General features: G+C 33.5%; 1 pseudogene; it reads left to right on the top strand.

Annotated features, from left to right (window-relative positions):
- Nucleotides 1–11473: 11473 nt before the first annotated feature.
- On the top strand, nt 11474–12426 carry LOC101705533 (olfactory receptor 8K3-like; annotated as a pseudogene).
- Nucleotides 12427–18074: the final 5648 nt, after the last annotated feature.

Below are 18074 nucleotides of genomic sequence, written 5' to 3'. Positions count from 1 at the left end.
TGATGAAAATATATTGCACAGTTCCATTTGTTCATATATACAACACAATATTATAATTTCCTAAAAAATGCATCCTGCAGTGACAGAATTGAAACGTTACCTTGAGGAGACACTCAGTGAAATAAATAGGACGCACACGTGTAAATACCAAATGGTTTCTCTGGTGTAAGAAACTGAGAGTGTAAATAAGGATCCAAAGGCATAATAGATAATCTGAAATAGGAAGAAAAGGTCCAAAGGGGAAGGGGAAGTGGGAGGGGGTTGGGAAGTTAAAGAAGGGAATGGAATTGATATGAGAAAATGAAAAAATGTAAACAAAGTCTTTGTAAATTGGAAAGGGTGGAGGGGTTGAAAGGAGGGCAGGGGAATAGGGAAAACATAAGCACCAAATGTATTATGTAAAGGTAAAATTAATTTAAAAAAAGAAATGTTAATATTAGTTGTTGGCAGGTATGGAAATATGTAAATTAGTATGTTTTAAATTGCTTTTTACTTTCGCAAATTACTTTCACCAATTATTACTGTTAAATTGTTGTTTTCTAATACTTTAAATTGAAATATGAAAATGGGAGTTAATTACCATAATCTATTTCCAAAATAAATGTTCAGAATTTCAATAGATCTCAAATAATGTGCATAAAGAAAATGGTATATGGTTAGGTATAATAATATGTCGTATTTATTTAATTTAAAAGTCAATATACATTTTATAATACATATTTTATTAAAATTTTTAAATTTTTTCCTTGTATACATACTTTGCAAAATTCAGATTGTCAAATAAGTGAAATAGTAGTTAAGATAATAGGAGAAAAATAGAATGTAATATCTTTTACAATGCTTCATGAATTTCAATAAACTTGAGAATAAGAGAAATTAAATAAAAAGTGCTGGGTCACTATGAATCCTGTAATAAGCCAATGCGTAGTTGAGGTTAGGCTCATAAGCCCTGGTGTACTGAACACTTCAGTTGAGCTTCAGAAACTCACCCGGATGAATTTCATGAACACAGATGATCTAAAAATTGAAATTTATAGTAAAATAACATTTTACAGTAGAGACCCTGCAGTCAGATTCCAGTACCCACCTACCCAATGTGCAACACAAGCCTGGTAAAAAGAATACACTAGGAGTCTGAACTAAGAGAGAGAAAGCGGGGGCCAGGGTGACCAATGCTGGGGCAACCGACAAAGGCATTGGCCAGTCCCAACCACTGACTTTTATTGGCAATCAATTGGGGTAAAGGCAATGTGTAGTTTCTGTGGAAATTAATGTAAACAAGGCTCATAAAGAACAAGACAAAGTATTCTCAAATTAAGAAAAGAATAGATAAAATATATGATTGTAATTAGAACATTGTCTTAGTCTGAAGGTTTAGTTGTGGGAATGGAACTCGGGTGCAAGTTACTCTGACCTCGGCACAGAGGCTTCAGCCAGACTCACTCCTATAAACAATCCAGTTGTGGGGTTAACTATTCACAGCCTGTTTTGGGCATAATCAATATTAGAGTTCTCCGCATTACTGACCCACAATTTGCCCCCAGGCAGACTGATTCATGCCTATAAATTCCTAGAGAAAGCTAAATGGGAGATGTGATTTCCACTTTTTAAAAATTATCACAAAGATGGAGAAGGCATCTTGTAGGTGAAAAATCTAAACAAAATATAAACTGATGAATGCAGCAATATACAAAAGAGCAAAATACCAGGTTAAATTTAAGCCAGGAGTTTATGTTTGAAGATCAAAATATTATTCATCAGTTAGGAAACTGAAAATTAAAAAGTATAACATACCAATAGGTGTAAAACATGTACAGTTCCAAGATGCATTAATTACAAAAATTATTTCCAAAATAATATTAAAATAAAGCTCCCCTTGGGTGTACAGAGTGGATATGTCTCCCTGGTACTTTTGGACCACAGACCTTTTTTTTTTTTGCTGCCATGGCTTTTCTTGATATGCAACCATCTACCACACAGATAGATCTGTGCTCAGGAAACACAAACACAGAGCCTGTGTTCTGCCATCTTCACTTCCTGTCCTGGTGGAGCTGCACACAGGGACAGGGAGTGGTGGCCACATCTACTTTATCCTTCTGTAGATGCAAGGAAATTAGTCATATCTTCTACCACATCTTTTCTCTCCTCTCAATTTCTCATTCCATTGTGCACGGGCTAGATTCCACTCTTTTTTTTTTCATCCATTCATTTTAAAAGTTATCTTGTCTTGTCACTCATAAGAAAGAATTTATCTTTCTTCACTTATTAGCATTCACCATATCCATTTCATTTTAAAAATTTTTGGGGAATTGCAAATAAAACAAACAACAACAAAAAGTCAAGTTTTATACTGCTTCTTTGTTTATTGAGGCATTTATCTAATATTATTGCCTGATATATTTCAAATGAGAAAAAAGCCCGGATGGAGAAGTGGAGCTTGGCAGGTAGCAATGCCCATTTAAGGCATTTTTTAAGGAAGCAAAGTGTAAATTATATGAACTACATTGTACACATGTTGTGAAATTGTATCTTTTTATTTGTTTGCTTATAGCTTACTTAGAGAAATATGTCTACAAATTTACTTCAAAGTATATAATTTATTTTTTAATTTTGAAAATAGTACTCACAGTGTTAGACAAAATAATAATTGTTGGACCAAAGTATCTGCCTGCTTTCATCTTATACTTTTTAAATTCTGGCTTATTTGAGATTATCCCATTATATTTCACCTGGTCATACACGGATTCACCAGCATTATGCACTATGTAATATTTTGAGGAAGTTCTTGGGGATGCAATTTAAAGAAGTATTTTAACCTGCATCAGGACTTCATGTAATTCTTGTGTTTATTATATTTTGTCTCTTGATACTTTGCAACATAGCAAAAGTTTTATTCAATAAGAAGCATGAATCACGTTATAAATATTTTGTTGTTCTCTTTCAAATATACTACCCTTTTACTTTAAGTGAACATATAGTTTTCATTATATAATTCAATTATAATAACTTTCCTCTTAAAACTATGAAATTAGCTCATGTAACATGCACCTTATTTGTTAAATCCACATAAGTATGTCACAGTTATAATGACAATGCCCCCAGGGGAGTACTAAGATTTTAAATATTCATAAAGTTAACTTATATTAATATTTTATTAAAAGACTTTTTAAAGTTTATGTACCTTGAAATTATAGCACACTGCAGTATTTTTATATATGTTGTCACGCTAAGGTACATGTTACTGAAATGTTAATTCAGTTGATCATTTTATTACAGTATAATTTTGTAACTAAGCTTGATGTATTTATATGTGTGAAAATATTGTAATTTCTTAGAAAATAAATGCTTGGAAGGAGCAAAGTGAAATGCTAATTTCAATTTCTGTTGGTCATAAAATATTGAAAAATTTAAAATCACTGCATTTAAAAGTTATTATGTTTTCCAAATTACTTTCAGAGATTAGAAATTTTATTATGAAAGTAATTTTTTAATATAAAAGTTTATAAAGTCATAAGAAGAATTAAAATAATCCATTATTCTGCTTGTATTAAAAGTCTCAATAGTACTGCTAATCCCTCAACTATTGAAACAAAAACAGAAAAAAAGGGTGTTGTGGTTCAGAATTATATAATTTTCATTCATTTGGAAAGTTAGACTGCATTACATTATCAAATAACTTTATAAATCTTTTCACAAAGTTTCATATTTTATTGATAAAATATTAGTTTTAAAAACCTGGAATTGGAAACTGATGAAATTGTTATTAGTGTAATTTGAGTCAATAGGGTTTAATACTCTGCATAACCACAACTCAGATTAAATGCAGTTTACAGTAAAAAATATAGAAAGTGGGATGTGTCTACAAGAAAACAGCCCGTAATTGAGAAATGAGTCATAAGCTTGGTATATTGTATTTTGTACACACCCACACACAATTATGAGCAAAGTAAATCTTTGAGTAGAATCTCAAAGTGGAAATTTTAATAAAAAAATAACTGCCCCCTCTCTAAAATCAGATTCAAGTGACTTTATTTATGAATTTTATTTAATGATTATAGGGAAAGTATTCATTAATTTATATGAGTTCATCCAGAAACGTAGATAGTATATTTTCTAAGTCTTGAGGGAATATTTTCCTTATATCAATAGCAGATAAAGATATTATATATTAGAAAACGCTAAACAAAACATTGGTCACACTAGCAATATGTAAAAAATTAATGTATAATACTGAATTTATGCAAGGAATCAATATTTGTATATTTAAAATTTATTTTCATTCATTATATAAAAATGGTAAAGATATATATATTTATATATCATGTCAACATATGTGAAAAGATATTTAGAATTTCTTAAAGTCTTAAGATAGATAATGTTCTTCCTTTTGCTCTCCTTTCCTTCATTTTTATTTATAGTATTACTTCATTACAAGCCCCACTTTCTCCCACAAGATTCGATTTTATTCTTCAATTTAAAAGGCTTCCTAGCAACAGAATTCTCTCCAGGATACCCTTTACACAAGATAATAAATTGTAATAGTATCTCCAAATTCCATGAGCAGAACATTCTATCCCTTTATGTATTTCTAAAGAGCATGCCTACTTTGTTTGAAAAGGTTTCTCACTTCTATTCATGTTTTTCTTCTTCAGTGTCAGATCACCATCATGGTCACTGATGGTCACTATCCACGCATACCCCAGAAGCTCAAACAAGGAGTGTTCCTGGGTGTGCATGTGCATGTGTGAGTGTGGCTGTGTGTGCGTGGATGCACAAAATTCAGTGTGTAAAAGAACCTGAAGCACAAAGTAAAAATCAAAGATAGAGAAAGTTATGATTTTCACATCTGCAACAAAAAATAATCACAAATATCATAAAAGAACAAACCATGATTAGGACAAACAGATACAATAGTTCATAAATTGAATTTGTAAGTATTTGTCTTAAAATTCCATAAAAATAAAGGGTATGTACATAGAAATCAGAAAAGGAAAAATATCATATAGTATACATATAATTAAGTAACCTGAAAAATATAAATGTAAATTTATGTGAAACATTCTTACAAACTCTGGAAATTGAAAAACTTCAAAGTGTAGGGTTTCCAAATAATGATGAGCAGATGGAATAAAAAAAGTATTTCACTCTACTGATGGAGTATACGCATTATAGAGTCTGGAAAAAAACTATAAATGTTTAATGAGTTTACTTATTACACAAATCAAGGGCCAAAGTATATATAAATCATTTACTATAAATAAGTCCAAAGCCTATACCTGAGTGAAAAATAAATTTGTAGCATTAGATATTCAGCCTCTTAAAAATTCATTTAAAATACACATGAAATTATACAGTAGATTGCTAAAGACTTCATGAACATATAAAAACTTCCTACAAATGACAAATTTCAGGCATAGGTCTGGTAAAGGTGTTAATTTGTTGCATTGAGGACCAATTTTAAAGAAAAAGGGTATATAAAGTTTAAAGAAAAAAATAATATATAAACTTTTGCTTACATTACTATACCATTTATTAATAAATCAATGATTAATGTAAACAGACAAAGTCAATTTTATTTCCCAATACCATTCATTATAAATTAAAATACATTACAAATCAATCAAATTTAGGAAAATATGTAATTATAAAGGTAACATTAGCTAGAGCCTTTACAGTAATAGAATGAGTAAATTATTAAAAATTTGATTGCATTGCAAATACAAACTGTTGTGAAACACCTATATAGGAAAAGCCATCAAAGTGAATGAAGACAATTTTATTGCTTGTGATATACAAAATTTGTCAAAGAGAATGTGTAAAAGTTTATGAGCAATTAGTAAATTCATTAATTCACTTAAAGGCACAGATAACAAATTGTTACATCTGAATTTACTGAAACTATTTCTGAAAGCATTTACAAATATTTTGTTGAGGTAAAATTCACATGATATACTATTAACTATTTTAAGGTGAACAACTCATCAGTAATTATTACAGCCATGATTTGTCCAACAAACATTTCTGTAAAGTATAGTTTCAGAATATTGTTGGCATTTTTAGTTACACATTTGTTGTCTGTAATTTACAACTGGCTATTGGTACCAGCCACCTTCAGAGAAACAAAAGTCTCCTTTCAGAGAGATCACTGAGAATAGTAGTATAAAAGAACATTGTGAACAAAGATGGAGAAAAGAGAAATAGAGGTTTAGTGTATAACACAGGACCTGTTGATTCTTAGAGCGACCTAACTACTGGAGCATAGACAACAAACACCACCTGACCTGCCTAGGTATTTTCCCAACTTTAAATCAGTGTATGAGCTCCTCTCTTTTTATCTTCTTTTTATCCTGCCCTTCTTACTTTTCCCTCTGCATTACAGTTATAATCTACTCAATTATTCTGTCTTTCTGTTAAACACAGCTATCACTTTTGGAATATTTTTGGTCCAAGAATACGGTAGCTGAAATAGATGATTTCTTTAAAAATATTATTTAATTTTAAAAAACATATACGGATTTGGGTTAAGTGAAATGAGAATTTCAAAACATCTATTTCCTAAATTGAAATTGTGACAAGAAAAGTAGTTTAAACTACAGTGTTCAAAATAATTTTCCAATGATTAAAAACTATATTTCAAAGATATAATAGAATTTATTATTGAATTACAAAGGTTACTAATGTTCAAACAGTCATAAAATAATTGATGAAAGGTAGCAACTTTAATCAACTTTAATTAAAGGGAGTACCATCTTGATTTTTCCATATATTATGAATACTTTTGTAACAGCTGAAAAATACAAGCTCTGAAACAGAAAAAGAATGAGCTAAGCCCTTAGGCAGAAGACTTGATGAAAAGTCTCTTAGCTATGTTCTTATGAGGAGAAGAATACATTAGCACACCTGTGTTGCAGAATTCATATCAACTGTCATGTCATCCCAAGAGCTATTTAATTATCATTATCAACATTTTTCCATCTAATCACTTTCAGACACTCAAATATTAAAATTATATTTGAACAAAATATTTCCTTACTTGTCATTGTCACATTCTCTGAATTTTTGTGGTGATGTACTACATTTAATGGATTATTCTTTGTCTTCCTTCCTTTCTGGTCCTTGGGACTTAGTACCAGGCACCCACAATTTAAAGGCAAAGTTTATTTTGGGTTACAGTTCATAGAGGGTTCATTCCATAGAAGTCTGCCTCTGAGGCAAGAAGGACATGCTGGAAACATCTAGGAGAGAAATTTTCTCAGGAGTTGGGTTCCAGGAAATAGAGAAAAGGAAGAGGCTGGAGAGGGAGACGTGGTACATCCTTCACCTCATGCCCCCCCACACCCCAACTCTGTGGACCAGGCCCCCTTCTGACAGCACCTCAGCTCTGGACTCTTGAATCCACTGATGAGTGTAGCCTTTCAGGGTCCAATCACTTTCCAAACACTCAAGCCCCTTTGAGGACACCCCAGAGCCAAATCATAACATTTAATCAAATCCAGACTGGGACTGGGTCATGTAATAAAGTGACATATCAATTCAAGGAAATATTTTTAGCTTAATGAAGTTTAGGCTGATCTAATTACCAGGATGTGTTGTAACCCCTAACTCCTATGCACCAGAACTATTCATGTAACTTGCTTGTCAAGTCTGAAATTCTCATGTACTAATTGGCAGAATTTATGTTGAGAAATTTAATTTTGAAATGAATCCCTTCATATTTATGTAAACTGTATTTGTTATTTTTTGAAAATAAGAGAAGCACTTCAGGAGGTCTTTCAGAGAAATGTTTATTCATGGGCTAGGGTGGAGACACAAGGTTAGTTATGGTAATATATGTAGAGATAAGGGATTGCTAACTAATTACATGCCAATTAGTATGAGGAAACACACATTAATTGCAAGTATATGCAGATTAATGGTTTTATTCAGTGGAATTTATCAAAGTGCTGATACAGATATACTAAAATACAGATAGTTGAAAATATACAGCTGAGTAAAAATGTTAGATATCCAAAAGAGACATACAAAACAATGAGACAGGGACACACATGAACATATGTGGAAAGAAGAAAATGCACATTGATTTCCTTTGTAAGGACGCACTTCTTTACTCCTGTATAAAGACACAGGTCAGCTTTTGGAGAGAAGAGACCTGTATAGGGAAGGAGGATGGAATGAGGATAGGCAAGGAGGACTGTGGATCACTATAGGATAGGAATTAAGATCTCATTAGGGTTTAGTTAATTCCTCTAATGGTAAAATATTTGAGTTGCACCCATATTCATAATTCGTATACTTTCTGGATTTTTAAAATCACCATAAGACGTGTGTAAAGATTTTTGTCTTTGTCACAGATACAAAACTTGCAATCCATTACACAAAATGCTGATTGTTGGATGATTACATTTATGGGTGAATAAATCATCCTTTCAACAAATAATATTCTTAAATCCAAATACCTGTGAGAGAGTTAATAACTATTAAGTAATAACAAAGGAAAGCGCCTCAATTGTGCACAAAATAATTTGTCAGTTGGGAAATCAAAGATGCGCTGAATAATTAAGAAAACTCAGTGATATGATTGCCTCTCTCAGCCGCTTTGGGACTATTCAAGAAATAGTATTTTAAACCTCAGGAGTGAGTTTTAAAAGAAAAAAACAGTGGTAAATTCTTCTGCAGGCAGTCTGGTTGTCTGACACACACGGGAAAAAGAGCTCATTTCATCTTAGGTGGTAGTTTGAACTACTCAATATAATTAACAAATTAGTTTCACTTGTTAACCAATATTTTTGTTCTATAACTACAATAATATGGCTTTAAAATTATTTTCTTTCTGAGTAAAAAGGGACTCCTATTACATGTATTATTATGCTTGCATTATACCAAGGTCCTAAACAATTATCACTATGAGAGCAGGTTAAGCATAATTTGAATTCTCTATCCTAAATGCTGTCTAATCAGTTATGTCTCTCCTCAGGTGTTGGATTATTCCTTCCAGGGCATAATTGCCTCAAATGCAATTATCTTCCTGTTGAGGTGTTCAGTTGTTCAGAAAAGTAATGTTGTTGTTTTGTCTACTTAATCACGACAGATTTTCACCTGTGCCTACTAATTTGTGAACTCATTTTACTAATATCATACAGGCCTGGATTTGTCATGGTGTAAGTTCTATCAAGATTAGCCCCTGACAAAAGAACTTGGATATGTGATTTTTATTTGGTAGGCGATTCCAGAAGACATAAATAAGTATGGAGAATATGAGACAGAAATGGGATAGAGCTATTGGGATTCACTCCTTGTAGGTGTATGAAGGTGCCCTGCTGATCTTGTCTATAAATTGTTCTAAAGTAGAGCAGGGAAGCTTGGGTATCTATGTATTGATTTCTGTTGCTTATTAGTACAGTGTTGTTCCTTATGTGCTAAATCCCAGGCACTTTTAAGTTGCCCGGAAACCCTGTGCCCCAGGAAGGCAGCTAAATGCTCACAGTCTGGGAATCATCATGTCAGAAAAGCCTACCGTGTCTGCAGACCAAGTGAAAAGTGGCCCAGCTTGGTGAGAGACGGGGAGATGGAGGGCGCTGTGCAGCAGCATTTGCAGTAGCAACTGACGGTAGAGTTCAAAAGTCGGCCTTTGGGGCAGGCTGACGCACATCACAATGAACAAGATGATCTCGCCTCTGCTATCTTTTATTTAATTTGCAGTTATTTAACTCATATTTCCTAAAATATTCTAATTTATACAACACTGACTTTAATACCAACACATGTAAAGACTCAGCAGGCTTCACTGTGGAAGAGTTCTGTATCAATACAACTCAGTTTCAGTGAATTCACTCCACCTTGGAAGCTTGACATTCTACTGTCCGTTATGCTCTTACAAGACACAGCCAACGGCACCAGCACTTTCCTATGATCTGCTTTTCACTGAGGGTTTCAGGAGCCCCGTGCCAGAGTCAGAGATGGAGGCGAATCATTGTAAATTATATAAGCTAAAAAATAAGGTTTATCTCACATCACCTAGCCTGAATACTACAAGTTTAGCAGGTGTTACTTTCTGAAACGCAGTGTCTTTTCATTGTTCTTCCAGAACTAAGTATTTTTAAAGGCCTGAAAAGATGGAAGAAATCTGACAGCGTAGATCAATGTGTTCTAATGGGCCCCTGACCTGTGAGCTCTCTCCTTTGGGCCGCTCCTCATCACCAGTGCAGCCTCAGCGGTCCCAACCTGGCCGTCATCGTCCTCACCACGCTGGACGGCAGGCTGCAAACACCCCAGCCTAGTGATTTTTCTCAGATGTCCAGCTTTCCCTGATCGTGAGTACTCCACCTCTGCGGGACAGTAAGCACCAGTAAATTTGTAGCTAGTTAAAACAATCCTCTACAGCTGTTGTGCCATTAGTTTTCTGCATCATATTCACCATTAGTGAGCTTTTCACTCTGTCTGCAATGGCTTGTAACTGGGACCGCTCCACAGCCTTCTGTGTATGTTCTCAGCGAGTGACTACCATCTCTAAAAGGAGAAAAAAAATAAATGTAAATGTGTAAATGATCCGTGAGCGCTATGTTCTGGAAGCATAATATCCACTGAAAAACTAAATCTCAGTTCATTACTTCTCCTAATTTTCACAAGCACATGTTAAATTTTATATCAAAATAAATTTCCAAGTAACTTATGTGCACAAAATAACTTTCTAGGCACTACTAAGCTATAACAAACACTATTTACACATACATTTATTCTCTACCCTATTTCTTCTAAAACCATGCCCAATGTGATCTTTCAAAATTTTCTATTCACATATCTGTTCCATATTTATCAGGTATGTTAAAGTTATCAGCTGTCCTACATTTGGTATAATAATTTCATAATATTACATTTTGTAACAAACAAATGTAGTGTTGAAATTCATCATTAGAGTGTCTTGTTATAAAGTTGGTATTATGAAAATTATGTAAGTTCACTATGTAATTTTAATTATATAAATGAGAATAAGAACACTAAAAAAACAGTAAAATAACCATAGGGTTATTTAACACAAGTATTTAAACTTCCAATTTTTCTTTGCTCATGTGTGTATGTATCTAAATATATCTTTCTATATTTATCGAAATGTCTCTGTGTTTACCTACTAGATTTCTAGATTTTTTTTCAGTCATATAAAAAGGCTATTGATGCAGAAATTAATTTGGACTAGGAGTGTATAAAATGTGATGTTTACTGGCTTAACAAGGCTCTCACCTTAGCAGACACTTCTTGGGACAAATGAAATATTTAGACAGACAGTAATATTCTTCTGTGAGTAAAATCATTCCTGACAAGAAACACTGAAATATTTTCTGGATGGGTTTATTTTAAAATATTACAAATGAAAAAACTTTGTGTTGATCTTATTTTGACATAATAGAAATCCACAAAGTTGTAGATAATATTGAAAAACTATTGACTCCACTGTTATTTCTCTCCTGAGTAGGTTTCCTGATTGCCCTGGATGGAGGGGCCCAACCTCATAGTGGTGACTGAGTTCATTCTGCTGGGCATCACAGATCGCCCTGAGGTGCAGGCTCCTTTCTTCCCCCTGTTCCTCATCATCTACCTGACCTCACTGCTGGGCAATCTGGTCATGATCATCCTCACCCAGGTGGACCCCAGGCTGCAAAGTCCCATGTACGTTTTCCTCAGACACCTGGCTCTCACTGATCTTGGCTATTACACAGCTGTTGGACCGAAAATGTTGGTAAATTTTGTGGTGGATCAAAATACAATCTCCTATTATGGTTGCACTACACAACTGGCTGTCTTAGTTGCTCTTGTGGGTAGTGAATTTTTTATTCTGTCTGTGAGGTCCAAGACCACTATGTGGCCATCTGAAACCCTCTGCTTTACACTGGCATCATGTCACCAAGGGTATATTGGATGCTGGTAACAATTTCCTATCTCTACTGCACATTTGTGTCCCTTCTATTCACCATAAAGATTTTCACTTTACCGTTCTGTGGCCACAAAGTCATCATGCATTTCTGCTCTGACAGTCTACCCTTGATGTCCTTGGTCTGCTCAAACATGTATGACACTGAGGTTATAATTCAGATCTTCTCATCATTTGATTTTATTTTTTCTCTTCTGATAATCCTTGTATCCTACTTGCCAATTTTCATAATCATACTCAGAATGAACTCTGTTGAGGGCAGGCTCAAGGCTTTCTCTACCTGTGGGTCCCATCTGACTGTGGTCACAGTGTTCTATGAGACTATGATGTTTGTGTATATGCAGCCCAAGTCTAGCCATTCTATTGACAGTGATAAAGTGGCTTCTATATTTTATACTCTGATTATTCCAATGTTGAATCCATTGATCTACAGCTTGAGGAACAATGATGTAAAATAAGTTCTTCAAAGAACATGGAAAAAGATGAGCATTATTTTTTCTTAAAGGTTACATGGAGGAGGAGTCATGGAAAGCAGACTTGCTGGAGAAACTGCTCTCTTTAATTTCAGAAGGTATAGCAAGTACAATGGACTAGGAATATGTTCAAACATTGTTCTCTTGGGGCAGGGATTTAGCTTAGTTGTTTTGCCTCCTGCATAGAAAGCACAAAGACCTGAGTTCGATGCCTGGTACAAAACAAAACAAAGCAAAAATTGATCTTCTTGGTAGATAAACTTCTATGCAGTTGAAATGAAATTAGTGAATCAAACAATCAAACATTTTGCTTTATTTGTGTTAAAGAAATGACTTTCAAACATCACCCAGTGTTACCTCAGTTGTTGAACTCAATTTGTTCCAAATTTGTGTTTGGACACCAGAAAGTTCAAGAACTGCATGTATTTTTCTTATAGAAAATAATGGAAAACCAAATAATTGATTCTGAGGCCCCCAAATTACACTTATAAATGTATTTTTCCAGCACTTCAACAGATTTCTCAATGTATTTCTGTAACTGTATCGTGGTTCTCACAGTTTCCCCTTAGCTTTACAGCTGGTGTCACTATCTTTGGAGCCATGGTTGTGATATTTTGCACAAATAAAGTGCACAACAGCACAGTGGCAAGTGTTTGAACATACAAACACAGCACTTGTCTGGGGAGAGTGGTGATGGGACTGCAGCGTCCCTGTGTCGGCTGTGAAGGACCATGTGTGACTCACTCTCAGCTAAAACAGGTTTTTACAAGTAAGATTTTCAGTTTGACTTTCAAGCAAAGTTACCAACACTGAGCAAATTGTTTTTCACCTTTGCTGTTTGATTAGAAGAAAGTTCAAGTTTGGAGCTGTTGGACCACTGAGCAATTGCTGTAACTGAAGAAATATTATAGTACTGTAAAATGCTAGTAGGATCTGTATACTCAAAATTCACCAAATGAGAGTGGGTTTGTTTCAGAGGAGTAAGGAAGAGTACAGGAAGGTACAGGAGGAGGTAAATGGCTGTTGTGGACTCCTCTGCATTTATGATCTCTCTCTCTCTCTCTCTCTCTCTCTCTCTCTCTCTCTCTCTCTCTCTCTCTCGCTCTCTCTCATTTCTGATTCTGTGTAAGTAAATGCATTCTTTCTGTTTTATGCTTCATACCTATCTGTGGATTGTGTTAAAGTGAAGGCTGGCTTTGTTCTCAGAAGGCTCAGTGCAGGGTGATGATGGAGCGGAAGTGTCCTAACAACTGGCTCCGATGCCGCTATTGCGCGCGGTGACCTTAGTCCTGCTTTCCCATCTGTGCTGTGCTCTACTTTCTCCTATCAGCTCAAGAGAGTCTTCAAATCTGGACTCCAGAAACCCACAGATCCAGTGTAGCACATAATTTTATCTAAAGCTATTGATTTTCTATAATAATATCAATTAAGATAAATTTCTTGAGGTCTGCCATATAAAGTTTGGGGGTATTTTTTCTCTTACTGGCTTAATTTTGATAACATACTGCCTAGTTTCTAATAAAAATTAACTTAATAATACCGAAAAGCAACTTTTTGGTCTTTGCACTTTATTCCACTATCAAGTAGGCCTATGGCTCATCCTTATTATTACTGATTCTCCTCATATTTGGTTCCATTGGCAATGTAGGATTTGTTTTATAATGTTCTATTTTTAGACTGCATCAATTTTATACTAGCTTTCTACTTTGAGTGTATTATGTATGTATTAAGGTATATACTTATCTTTTCAACATACGTATTCCATACACCTTTTATTCTTTATGCATTTTTCATAACTTATAATACCACACCTATGTGATTTTATTTGGATCATATAGAAATGCTTCTGCTTTTGTAGTACAGCAGCATGTAACAAAATTATTTCTGTAGTAAGTCCATGTGAATAAAAATAATTATTGGAAAAATAAAGGGTTATAGACATTGTCACACTGAGACGAACACTACTGAAGAGTTAATATAATCAATGATTGTGTTATCTTAAAACTCAAGAAATTTTATCTGTATCTGTGTTTGAAAACATTATTTCACAGGAAGTAAATGTTTGAAATTGATAAGCTAAAATGTTAACATTAGTTATAATTGATTGAAAGATGAGGAAATTCATCCTGTAATATAAATACAAATTTCTTGTATCTAATTTTAAACCATAATATGACTAATATGACACATTAAAAATTATTATTAGAAAAATAGTATTGAGGTTTATAATTCTAATACATATTTCATTACTTTTCAAAGTTAGGTTTATTATTATTGAGGAAGTTTTAGGAAGTTTCACATTTTATTCATAAAATGATATTTTTTTTAAAAAAATAAGAATTACAATGGGATGAAAATATTGCTGAGAAATTTGAATCAGTAGAGTTTAATACTCCATAAAACAACATATCTGCTTAAGGTTGTTTAGCATAAGAAATGCAAAAAGAAATTTAGGAATCCTGTAGGAAAGCTGACAATTTTTTGCTGTTAGGCTCATAAAAGTGATATATTGTACATTTCATTTACATGGACACAAAAATAATAAGAGCAAAAGAAATATTGTTTGAGTAATTTCTCAAAAGGGAAATTTGTATTAAAAACTACTGCCCTCTACTCTAAAATCAGGTGCAGATGATTTGATTTGTGAATTCAACTGGCTTATTTTTTATAAAGTTGTGGTAGCAAGAAGTAACCAATCTTTCAAAAATGTTCCAGAAAAATAGAGATGGAGTATGTTCCAAATCTTAGTGGAATATATCCCTGACATCAAAATTTAAAAATTTATCATGTATCAGAATATTCTAAAAAAACAGTTAGCTGATGAATCGAGTAATTTGAATATCAGTGGCTATCAACTCCTTTGGTGACAGTGACTCTCCTGTTACTAGGAACTAGCAGCTACCCACAGAATGTGGGAGCTATGCCAGCCACTGGAGATGGGGGCTGCTTGCATGTCTTCATTTCTCTCCATTGTTCTCTGCTGCTAGCTTTTCAGATTTCTGGTGGCTTTTGGCATTGATGGACTTTGGTGTTGCCAAGACTGGCTGCTTTGGGCACCAGCAATGTCTGAGGATGTCAGCTCTGACTCTACACACCAAGCATGCTCTTGAGGCAGAGGATCACAAATAGACAAACACTTCCTTGTGTAAGAGTCTTTATTAGAACTCAAGTTGCAGCATAGAGGGGAATAGTGTACAGTCTATGCCTACTAGGGACTTTGGGGAGATTGCTTTAAAAGGAATTAAAAAATCAGATTCTGAATGTGCAAAATCCAATTTTCACTGTGGTCATGGGTAGGAGAGAGCTACCATGCTGACTGAAGGGTAAGCAAGCTGACTGCAAGGCATGTAGGGACCCATGGATGAAAGAAAAGATGTACCTCTTGGGGCATGTCACACCTTTTGCTCCTGGCTTACTACCATGCTATCTCTGCTTTCGATTTAAAGACTGTCTTAGCCAATATTCACATGGTTCCTTCCTCTCGTTAAAACAATTATGGTTGCTAAGATATATAATCTTTACCTTTCCTAAACTTGCAAAGGGCTGCCCTGCTGAGTGTGTTTGTGTGTACAGATGTGTGTGATTCAGCACAAGAAAGAACCTTAAAAAAAATTGCAAAATCATAAAGGTTGATGTATTTCTTGATAAAATTTTTAAAGTCTACACAAAACAATAATCATAAGTATAATAAAAGAAGCCATTTTGGAATATGGAAAATAAGAACAATTTTCATGTTTGAATTAATAAAAAAGAGGCCTGAAATCCATTGATTCATAAATAAGTACATGGTCAGAAAAATCACAAAATGAGGACTATCTTATAGATTATGGGTATAATTTTAAAATAGTTTGAAAATGTATGTAAATTTATATGACAATTTTAAAAAATCATAAAATAGACAAATGCTTAAAAGTGTGTGGCTTTTAATTTAATGAGTAAAAGATAGAACAAAGAAAATATTTCCAGTGTATTAATGGAAATATAAAAGTTTTAGGTTCTTTGAGAAAAAATTTAAATGTTTAAAGGGTTTCCCTATGTAGAAAAATTAAGAAAAAAACTATATTTAAATTAATTATCATGGATAAGACTTCAAACATACATCTAGGTGAAAAGAAATCTAGTCTTAGACATTCTCTATTTCAAAAATTAATTTAAGATAAATCAGGTGCTGTGGCAAAAGCCCGGAATTCCAGCTACTCCTGAGGCTGAGGCAGGAGGATCACAAGTTCAAGGCCACCATAGCAACATGGAAATACTTTCTCAATACAAAATTATTTATTTAAATCATTATTTATTAAAATTATTTATCCTTTTTTATAAAGGATGGGGATATATCTCAGTGCAATAACAACACATGGTTTGATCTGTAGTATAGCAAAATAATGTGGAAAATGGAGAATGGTATAAAAAACTTACTCTTAAAATCAGCATCTCATGCTGTCAAAATTAGAGTGAGAAGATGGAGAGCAAATAAAATGTTTCTGCTCTGGTGTTTGGAGTCTAAGATTAAAAGGAATTTTGAGAAATAGTTTGTAAGTTTCTGATATGTTTATACACCCTGTAAAGTCAGGGAATATTGCCCAGCTATGTGAATTATCGTGAACGAGTCCAAAAGCACCCTACCAGACGAAAAATAATGTACAGGAAATGGCATTCACTACCGTATCATAGAATTTTATTTAAAATATTAAAATATTTACAGTGTGAGTCACATGCATGTGAATGATGAGCAGTAGATGGTGGTTACTGCCAGCAACAGAGGGAACTTGATATGCTTTATCCATACTTCAAAGAGGACAGTGGTTCAGAAAGTTTAAATTTATAAATATGATTTATATGGTAAAATGAAATAAACACTAATATTAGTATACAAATTCAGTTGAACTCTGACATGATATTCATTAGAAAACCTAAGAATGTTTTAATTTCAAAAAGTAATAGTAATTTAAAAAATATTTTCCAGAAATATAAGATTAATAGGAACCATTGATTTATTATATATACACAGAGAGATACATATACCTATAATCACAGACATAAACACAAGTTCTGCAATTTACAAATATATAGTATTTTGAGTACTCCAAATTTAAAACTTCTGTAAGCCAATGTCATGAATTAAAAAGACAGCCATTGCATATAATAGACACAATTATCACAAAAGGATACAAATTCCATGGCCAAAATTTCATGTTAACATAATTAATAATGTTAAAGGGAACTATTTAGTGGTAATTACTACATTCACAATGTTGTACAGCCACAAGATGTATCTAGTTCTAAATTGCCCTCAGTACCAAGTATCTATTGAATGATTTTTCTTTACTCCTCACAATTATCTATTCCAACCAATCTGTTTACCACCTCAATGTATACTGTTATTCTGAATATTTCATATGAAGGATTCATAGTAAAGGCTAATTTTGTTGCCTGACTACTTTGAATTAGTACGGTTTCAAAATTCCTTCCTGTTAAACCATATATTGGTAATTAATTTCATTTTTAAAAATAATTCATTGTGTTTAACCTAAAATCTATTCTTGTAATATATTCAAACGTGCAATACCATGCTATTAATTTCAGGAGGAATGCTCTATAGCAGTTCTCCAGAACTATTTTGTTTTCATAATTGGGCCTTGATCCCTGTTATTAGCAACTCCTTCCACTCCAAGTATTTT

Source organism: Heterocephalus glaber, unplaced genomic scaffold, assembly GCF_053883595.1.
Source record: "Heterocephalus glaber isolate CG9 unplaced genomic scaffold, H.glaber_assembly_v1.0 deba00000896, whole genome shotgun sequence".
In the NCBI taxonomy this organism is placed as follows: Eukaryota; Metazoa; Chordata; class Mammalia; order Rodentia; family Bathyergidae; genus Heterocephalus; species Heterocephalus glaber.
The sequence above is the reverse complement of the archived record's forward strand: the minus strand, read 5'-3'. Positions and strand labels throughout refer to the sequence as shown.